The sequence below is a fragment of the Cervus canadensis genome, chromosome X (assembly GCF_019320065.1).
Source record: "Cervus canadensis isolate Bull #8, Minnesota chromosome X, ASM1932006v1, whole genome shotgun sequence".
NCBI classification, from domain to species: Eukaryota; Metazoa; Chordata; class Mammalia; order Artiodactyla; family Cervidae; genus Cervus; species Cervus canadensis.
In genome coordinates this window covers 124,347,990-124,357,858 of record NC_057419.1, presented here as the reverse complement: position 1 = coordinate 124,357,858, position 9,869 = coordinate 124,347,990, and positions in this window count along the sequence as shown.

Sequence of the window (9,869 nt, the reverse complement as noted above, 5' to 3'; positions counted from 1 at the left end):
TATCTACCTAAAGAAACAAAAGACCTATACATAGAAAACTATAAAACACTGATGAAAGAAATCAAAGAGGACACAAACAGATGGAGAAACATACCATGCTCATGGATTGGAAGAATCAATATTGTCAAAATGGCTATTCTACCCAAAGCAGTCTATAGATTCAATGCAATCCCTATCAAGCTACCAACGGTATTTTTCACAGAACTAGACCAAAGAATTTCACAATTTGTATGGAAATACAAAAAACCTCGAATAGCCAAAGTAATCTTGAGAAAAGAAGAATGGAACTGGAGGAATCAACCTGCCTGACTTCAGACTCTACTACAAAGCCACAGTCATCAAGACAGTATGGTACTGGCACAAAGACAGAAATATAGATCAATGGAACAGAATAGAAAGCCCAGAGATAAATCCACAAACTTATGGACACCTTATCTTTGACAAAGGAGGCAAGGATACACAATGGAAAAAAGACGGCCTCTTTAACAAGTGGTGCTGGGAAAACTGGTCAACCACTTGTAAAAGAATGAAACTAGAACACTTTCTAACACCATACACAAAAATAAACTCAAAATGGATTAAAGATCTAAATGTAAGACCAGAAACTATAAAACTCCTAGAGGAGAACATAGGCAAAACACTCTCCGACATAAATCACAGCAAGATCCTCTAGGACCCACCTCCCAGAATATTGGAAATAAAAGCAAAACTAAACAAATGGGACCTAATGAAACTTAAAAGCTTTTGCACTACAAAGGAAACTATAAGTAAGGTGAAAGACAGCCCTCAGATTGGGAGAAAATAATAGCAAATGAAGAAACAGACAAAGGATTAATCTCAAAAATATACAAGCAACTCCTGCAGCTCAATTCCAGAAAAATAAATGACCCAATCAAAAAATGGGCCAAAGAACTAAACTGACATTTCTCCAAAGAAGACATACACATGGCTAACAAACACATGAAAAGATGTTCAACATCACTCATTATCAGAGAAATGCAAATCAAAACCATGATGAGGTACCATTACACGCCAGTCAGGATGGCTGCTATCCAAAAGTCTACAAGCAATAAATGCTGGAGAGGGTGTGGAGAAAAGGGAACCCTCTTACACTGTTGGTGGGAATGCAAACTAGTACAGCCGCTATGGAGAACAGTGTGGAGATTTCTTAAAAAACTGGAAATAGAACTGCCATATGACCCAGCAATCCCACTTCTGGGCATACACACTGAGGAAACCAGATCTGAAAGAAACACGTGCACCCCAATGTTCATTGCAGCACTGTTTATAATAGCCAGGACATGGAAGCAACCTAGATGCCCATCAGCAGACGAATGGATAAGGAAGCTGTGGTACATATACACCATGGAATATTACTCAGCCATTAAAAAGAATTCATTTGAGCCAGTCCTAATGAGATGGATGAAGCTGGAGCCCATTATACAGAGTGAAGTAAGCCAGAAAGATAAAGAACATTACAGCATACTAACACATATATATGGAATTTAGAAAGATGGTAACGACAACCCTATATGCAAAACAGAAAAAGAGCCACAGATGTACAGAACAGACTTTTGAACTCTGTAGGAGAAGGTGAGGGTGGGATGTTGTGAAAAAACAGCATGTATATTATCTATGGTGAAACAGGTCACCAGCCCAGGTGGGATGCATGAGACAAGTGCTCGAACCTGGTGCACTGGGAAGACCCAGAGGAATCATGTGGAGAGGGAGGTGGGAGGGGGGATCGGGATGGGGAATATGTGTAAATCTATTGCTGATTCATGTCAATGTATGACAAAACCCACTGAAAAAATAAATAAATAAATTAAAAAACTTTAAAAATTGAAAAAAAAAAAAACCAAATTGTGACAGATGATGAAAAGTGGATACTGTAAAATAATGTGGAATGGAAGAGATTGTAGGCAAGTATTGCTCCCAATTAGACCAACTGAAGCAATACTCAATGAAAAGCTTCTGGAATTAGTCAACAGAAAGTGAATAATCTTCCAGCAGTATAACACAAGACCGTATGTTTCTTTGATGACCAGGCAAATACTGTTAAAACTTGGCTGGGAAGTTCTGATTGAACCACTGTTTTCACTACATATTGCACCTTTGGATTTCCATTATTTTGGTCTTTAAAATTTTTTTCTGAATGGAAAAAAATTTCAATTCATTGGAAGACGGTAAAAAGCACTTGGAACAGTTCTTTGTTAAAAACATAAAAAAATTTGGGAAGGAGGAATTATGAAGTTGCCTGAAAGATAGCAGAAGGTAATGGAACAAAACAGTGAATACATTGTTCAACAAAGTTCTTGGTGAAAATGAAAAATGTTTTTTATTTTTACTTAAAAATCAAAGGAACTTTTGGGCCAACTCAATATCTAATCAACAAGGATCTATGACATAGCACAAGGAACTCTGCTCAATATTCTTTAATGACCTGAATGGGAACAGAATCTGAAAAAGAATAGAGATATGTATAACTGAATCATTTTGTTGTATTAATACAATATTTAAAATCAAATATAGTCCAATATAAAATAAAAATTAAAGAAAATATATTTTAAGGATTATGCTGCTTTGCCTAGGCCCATATGTAACAAATGATGTAACAAGAAAGAAATATTTTTATAGCTTACAACAAGGCAAATGTATACAAAATGTTTCCTGGATTAGTTAATTCAGTAGTATATCAGCTTCAGTATACTATATTCTCACAATTTTGTTTCTAAATTTACAATATGGATGAAACTCACACAGTATTGTCCAAAGGCAGAGAGTTTCTCCATAATGAGTGGAAGAAAATCATTTGAGAAGCTCTCTTGGAGTCACTGCCTTATGTCTCATTGGCTAGTGTTGGATCACATGCTTATTCACAGAATGACCAACCATGGAATGACCATTATTATCTTAGACTAAAGAGACTTCAATCTCTGGGGTTGGGAGGGAGGAGGGTCATCTTATCTGAGCACAAAAGTCAGAATTCTATCAGCAATAAAGAACGGAAGTGAGGATAAATTTGGAGCAGACAATGAATAGCGTCTGCTGTACTGTATGACTAAAAAGACCCTTTGTTGTCTGACTCAAGCCTATTCCGATATCCTCATCTTCTCTGCTCCCCCATCTATATTGTTATTCACTGTGTTCAACTCGAGTCTTTAGTCTTCCTGCTTCCTTTGCCTACGATATGGAGGAAAATGGTTTTATGTAATCAACATTGTCTGCCAAAACCCATTTCATGTCTGTTACTTTAGCATCCAAGTAAGTCAACTGAGTTAGGAATCAGAAACTCAACTATATTTTGATCTTCCTAAAGCTTTTCACTTTAATAATCTTGCTCATAATCTCTCTCATGATCACCTATTTTATATTTCATGATCACCTATTTTATATTGATCCATTATTTGGTGCATCTCTGTGCCTTCTCATACAGTATCTTAGTTGGTTTTTATGCAAGATATGAGTTAGGCAGAGCATACCGGAGAGGTCAAGTGACTTATCCAGAGTCATCCAAATGACTCTTGGATCAAAAATTTCTACACACAATTGTGACTCCTTAGGCACTGCTCTATTAATTCTTTCAATTTATTTCATTCACTGTTAACTGTGAGCATACTCTCATTTCTTTGATTTGAGAAACACTGTACTAGATAATCAGAGAAGGCAATGGCACCCCACTCCAGTACTCTTGCCTGGAAAATCCCATGGATGGAGGATCCTGGTGGGCTGCAGTCCATGGGGTCGCTATGAGTTGGACACGACTGAGCATCTTCACTTTAACTTTTCACTTTCATGCATTGGAGGAGGAAATGGCAACGCACTCCAGTATTCTTGCCTGGAGAATCCCAGGGACGTGGGAGCCTCGTGGGCTGCCGTCTATGGGGTCGCAGAGAGTCAGGCACGACTGAAGTGATTTAGCAGCAGCAGCAGTACTATATAATAGGCTTCCCCAGTGTCTCAGATGGTAAAGAATCTGCCTGAAATACAGGAGATCCAGGTTCGATCCCTGAGTCGGGAAAATCCCCTGGAGAAGGGAATGGCTACCCACTCCAGTATTCTTGCCTGGAGAATTCCATGAACAGGGGAACCTGGATATAATAACAGGGTATGATTTGGGCGAAAGAACAGAAAAAAAAATGTAAAAAGAAAATGATTTAACTTGCGAGGAAAATATACGCCAAAACATGTCCGAGTCTCAGTATTCAGGCAAAAGGAAATCAGAGCCCACAGTCCAGTTAAGCCACGTATTTTCCACAAGCCTCAGCACGAAACTTCAGAATGGCTCTGCACCTGCTCCAAAATATTGGCAAACGGAGCTCTTTTGAAACAGACAAACCAGGGTGCCCTGGAGTTAGGCTTCAGAGGCTCACTCATGCCCAGCCAGTTTGCAAGATAATGGCAGTAAGCCCAGATGGTCCGCATACTGTGTTGCCTATATTGTACCAGATGGCTGTGGCCTCTGACATTCAAATATCTTATTGAGACATCCATTTTCATTATAATTTCCCCCACTAAAAAGCAAAAAGCAACCAAAAAGAAATCAATCCCCTTCTGAACTAAAATCAGATATTAAAATAACCATTATCTTAAAAAAAAAATAAATAAAATAAAATAAATAAAATAACCATTATCTTTTATCATGAATTAGGTACTTCTGTTTATCTTATTATTGCTTGAGGTGTCACAATATGCTTGCAGAACCAGAAGTGAGGAGTTACTTTAATTCAAACACACCATCTGAAAGAAATTGATCATCTGTGTTTACATATGTAGGCTTAAATGTTCATGTCTAAATATTTGCACAGGTGTTTTTATTTTATACTTTCTATGTAGAAAATGATTGTTGCTCTCTTATTTTTACATCTAAATGGAAATACATCTAATAGGACACATAGGGTTATGGGTTACCCAGGTGGTGCTAGTGGTAAAGAACCTTCCTGCCAATGCAGGAGACATGACACACAGGTTCAATCTCTGGGTCAGGAAGATCGCTTGCAGGAGGGCATGGCAACCCACTCCAGTTTTCTTGCCTGTAAGATCCCATGGACAGAGGAGCCTAGTGGGCTACAGTTCAAAGGGTCGCAGAGTCAGACATGACTAAAGCAAATTAGCACTCATGCACATGAGGTTATAAGTGAATTAATCAGAAAGATGTGATCAATATTATGAGTCTTATGTTCAGTTTCTTATGTACTTAACAATGTACCCCTTAAGCCTTGCACCCAAATCCTACTTCCATCTTCAGATTTGTTGTCTAAATTATATTTATGTCAAAATATAGTTTACTGTTGTCCTTTGCCATTGGATCAACTGCTTTGAATTCTTTATTTTTCTGTTTCAGATAATTTATTTTTTTTAATTTATTATTTGGAAATCAATAATTTAAGGAGTGAAGTGCTTAAAATGAAATTATTCAATGGAACTGCATAGGCTATAAACAGACCTATGGTTGGGTTTGATATTGAGCAACCCTAAGTTCTAGCTTGCTCATCAGTAAAGTGAAGATAATAACACCTATTTAAAAGGTTCTAATGATTGAGCACTTATGAAACATAGTTCAGTTCAGTTGCTCAGTTGTGTCCGACTCTTTGTGACCCCATTGACTACAGTACACCAGGCCTCCCTGTCCATCACCAACTCCCAGAGTTTACTCAAACTCATGTCCATTGAGTCGGTGATGCCATCCAACCATCTCATCTGCTGCCATTCCCTTCTCCTCCCACCCTCAATCTTTCCCAGCATCCAGGTCTTTTCAAATGAGTCAGTTCTTTACATCAGGTGGCCAAAGTATTGGAGTTTCAGCTTCAACATCAGTCTTTCCAATGAACACCCAGGACTGCTCTCCTTTAGGATGGACTGGTTGGGTCTCTTTGCAATCCAAGGGACTCTCAAGAGTCTTCTCCAACAGCACAGTTCAAAAGCATCAGTTCTTTGGTGCTCAGCTTTCTTATGTTTATGAAACATAAGGGAATACTCTAAAACTCATCTCGTGAGGCCAGCATTACCCTGATAGTAAGATAAGACAAGGATACTACAAGAAAACAAAATTATAGGATAATAACCCTGAAGAATGTAGATGGAAATCCTCAACAAAATATTAGCAAACTGAATTCAACAGTGTATTAAAGGGAGGACATACCTTGATGAAGTGGTATTTTTCCCAAGGGTGAAAGGAGGGTTCAATATTTGCAAATAGATTAATGTAATATGCCACATTATCAAACCGAGGAATAAAAACCATATGATCATCTCAGTAGATGGAAAAAAAAACTTTCAACAAAATTCAACACCCATTTATGAGAAAAACTCTCAACAACATGGGTATAGAGTGGACATGCATGTCTGCATGCTTAATCACTCAGTCGTGTCTGAGTCTTTGCGACTCCATGGGCTGTAGCCCACCCATCTGTCCATGGGGATTCTCCAAGCAAGAGTACTGGAGTGGGTTGCCATGCCTTCCTCCAGGGTTAAGTGGATACAGTTCAACATAATAAAAGCCATATACAATGTCCACAGCTAACGTCATACAGAACAGTGAAAAGCTGAAAACATTTCCTTTAAAATCAGAAAGAAGACAAGGACATCCACACTCATCACTCCTATTCAACATAGTATTGGATCTTCCTATACGGATCAATTTGGCAAGAAAATAAGGAATAAAAGGTATCTGAATCAGAATGGAAGAAGTAAAACTATCTCTATTTGCAGATGACATGATATTATATACAGAAAACCCTAAAGATACCACCAAAATACCATTCAAATAATAATTTCAGTCTAGTTGCAGAATATAAAATCAATATACAAAAAAATCTGTTTCATTTTATACATTAATGATCTATCAGAAAGAGAAGCTAAGAAAACAATCTCATTTACATTTTCATCAAAAAGTAAAAAGAAAAGAAAATACATAGGAACCTATTTAACCAAGGAGCTGAAAATCTATATGCTAAAAATTATAAAATATTGATGAAAGAAACTGAAGAAGGCACAGATAATTCTATGCTCACAGACTGGTTGAATTAATATCAAATTTTTCATATTCCAAACAATCTATATTCAATGAAACCCGTATTAAAATTCCAAAGGCAACTTTTACAGAAATAGATCAAGCAATCCTAAAATCTGTATGGACCCACAAAAGACCCTAAATAGCCAAAGCAGTTTTGAAAAAGAACAAAGCTAGATGCATCACACTTCTTGATTTCAAACTATATTATAAAGCTATATTAATCAAAACAGTATGTGAAAGTGAAATGAAAGTGTTAGTCACTCAGTCCTGCACAACTCTTTGTGACCTCATGGATTGTAGCCCGCCAGGCTCTTCTGTCCATGGAATTCTCCAGGAAAGAATACTGGAGTGGGTTGCCATTTCCTGATCCAGGGGATCTTCCCAACCCAGGGACCAAACATGGCTCTACCACATTGCAGGCAGACTCTTTACCCACTGAGCCACCAGGGAAGCCCTATAGTATTGCATAAAAATGGTCACAAAGGGACTTCCCTGGTGGTTCAGTGGTTAGGATTCTGTGCTTCCACTGCAAGAAACACAGGTTTGATCCCTGACCAGAGAACTAGCATTCCACATGCTGTGCAGTACAGCCTAAAAAAAAAAAAAAAGACACAGGGATCAGTGAAATAGCTCAGAAATAAACCCAGGCATATATGGTCAATTAATTTATGATAAAGCAGTCAAAAACAGACAACAGAGAAAGGATAGTCTCTCTAGCAATTGATGCTGGGAAAACTGGACAGCCACATGCAAAAGAATGAAACTGGTCCTTGTCTTACTGAATCCATTTGCAATATCACTGCTCCAAGTCTAGTCCAATCCACCATTTTCTCTCATCTGTCCTACTAACTGATTCTCCCTGCCTTCACTCTTGCCCCCTTTCAATACATGGTCTGCAAGGTAGCTTAAAGAATGTTTGCAACATATAAAATTACATGTCATCCCCATTTTCTCTGCTCTAAGTGAAAAAAAAAATAACCCCTCTTTACTCTGGTAAAGAGCCTTAAAAACTTTGCATGATAATATTAGGTTCTTGCCTCCCTCTAAAACCATCTTTCATATCATACTTTCCTTCAATCTAGGGTCTCCTCTCTATTCATGGGTCAAAGCATGTCTTTCCTAACTCTGTACTTCCTGGTCCCTCAGCCTAGAATACACTTTCTTAAAGTGTAAAATGACTGTCCCATTCTCATCACTAAAGCCTCAGCTTAAGTTTCGCCTCTTTAGAGAGGATATTTTGTATGCTGTATGAAGCAGTGATGAATGTTCTTGTCTCAGATCTCCAACAGCAGGGTGAAAAACTGATCAGTTTCTCTCCACGTTCTTCCACTCTGAAGTCATTGCCACCTTGGCACCAAGGTCACAGTTCATATGTGCTGCTCCCAGCCAATGCCTGGATGTAACAGGGATACTAAGTCAGGCTCCTTCCTAGGAGGTACAGGACTCCTCTGACAGGTGACTTTGGCTTGAAGACTCCCCATCCGTCAAGACTTTAGTAGAACTTTGATTCTACAATTTTCTCTCCTTCTCTCTCTTCCTCACAGAAGTTAGAGCTACATAGCCGTCACCATCAGGGCCTCTCAGCCTCCTCTGACTCACTCTACATTCTCTCTCACAGGTATTTTTCCCAATAAACATCTTGTACTTCTCAGCTCACATTAGTCTCTATTTCTCAGAGGAACAAGCCTAACATAACCGTATCTAAATGGCTTTCTCAGTCACTATCTCATTTACTTGTTTATGTAATGTAATGTTTATGTTTATGTAATGTAAGAGCCTTAATGTAACCTATAATTATTACTTGTATCTTCGATTGTTGTTTTCCCACTCCACTGTAAGCTCCATGAAGACCTTATTCTTCTTATTTATCCTGTGTCAGCAGCATAGGGTGTGACACTAATTAGGTATTCAATAGATAACTGTTGAATCAATTAATCTATTCATGAAATATTGAGTGGAAAAGGAAAGGACATAGACTAAGGTTTTAATAGTTGTCACTATAGTGAGGAGAGTAAAATTAGGGTACAGTATTAAAATATAAATGTCAAGTTTTACTCTCAAATTTTTAGCAAAAGTATATTTTTCTCACTTAATTTGTACTTTTGAAGAAAGTAAACTAGGTAAGATAGGTAAAAATAAAAAGAAAATATTAACTCATGAAACCATGCAAACAATTTCAAGTATAAATGAAAATAATCCATTTTCATTCAAGATTCTAATAATCTTTTTTAATGAGATTTTAAAATTTATTGTGAACATATATAAAATCCCTCTAATGACTTGAAAGTAAACTGCATACTTGCTTTACATATCCATAATCTAAAAAAAAAAAAAAAGTAAAGAATAGAATATGACAGGGAAGGAAGAAAAATGCTTTAAGGGTCATTGTATGATAAGATAGAAAGTAGTGCCTAGGCTTCTCTAACCCTCATTTATGGGCCTATGATACTAAGAGAAAAGCTCCCCCAAAGAATTAATGATAGATTTTAAGAAAGGCAAGTTGTCAAGAGAACACCAGGATGTTATTCTAAACATATGATGCTACAGAGCATGCAGTGAGATTATACAGCTTCAGCAACAGAACAGGGTAGGTAGGAAAGGGGTGTCTAACAAGTCAATGCTACCGGATGCCTACTCTGTGTCAAGTGTTCAGTTAGAAAATTTGGATAGTGAGAAAAGCAAGTCAGAGCTCTTAAACTTATAGAACTTCATTTAATGGAGAAGTCTGGTATGAATGAAAATGCATACATATAAATACAGTAAGTTTGATATGTGTGCTCAATCATGTCTGACTCTTTGTGACCCCATGGACTGTAGCCCACCAGGCTCCTCTGTCCATGGAATTTTCCAGGTT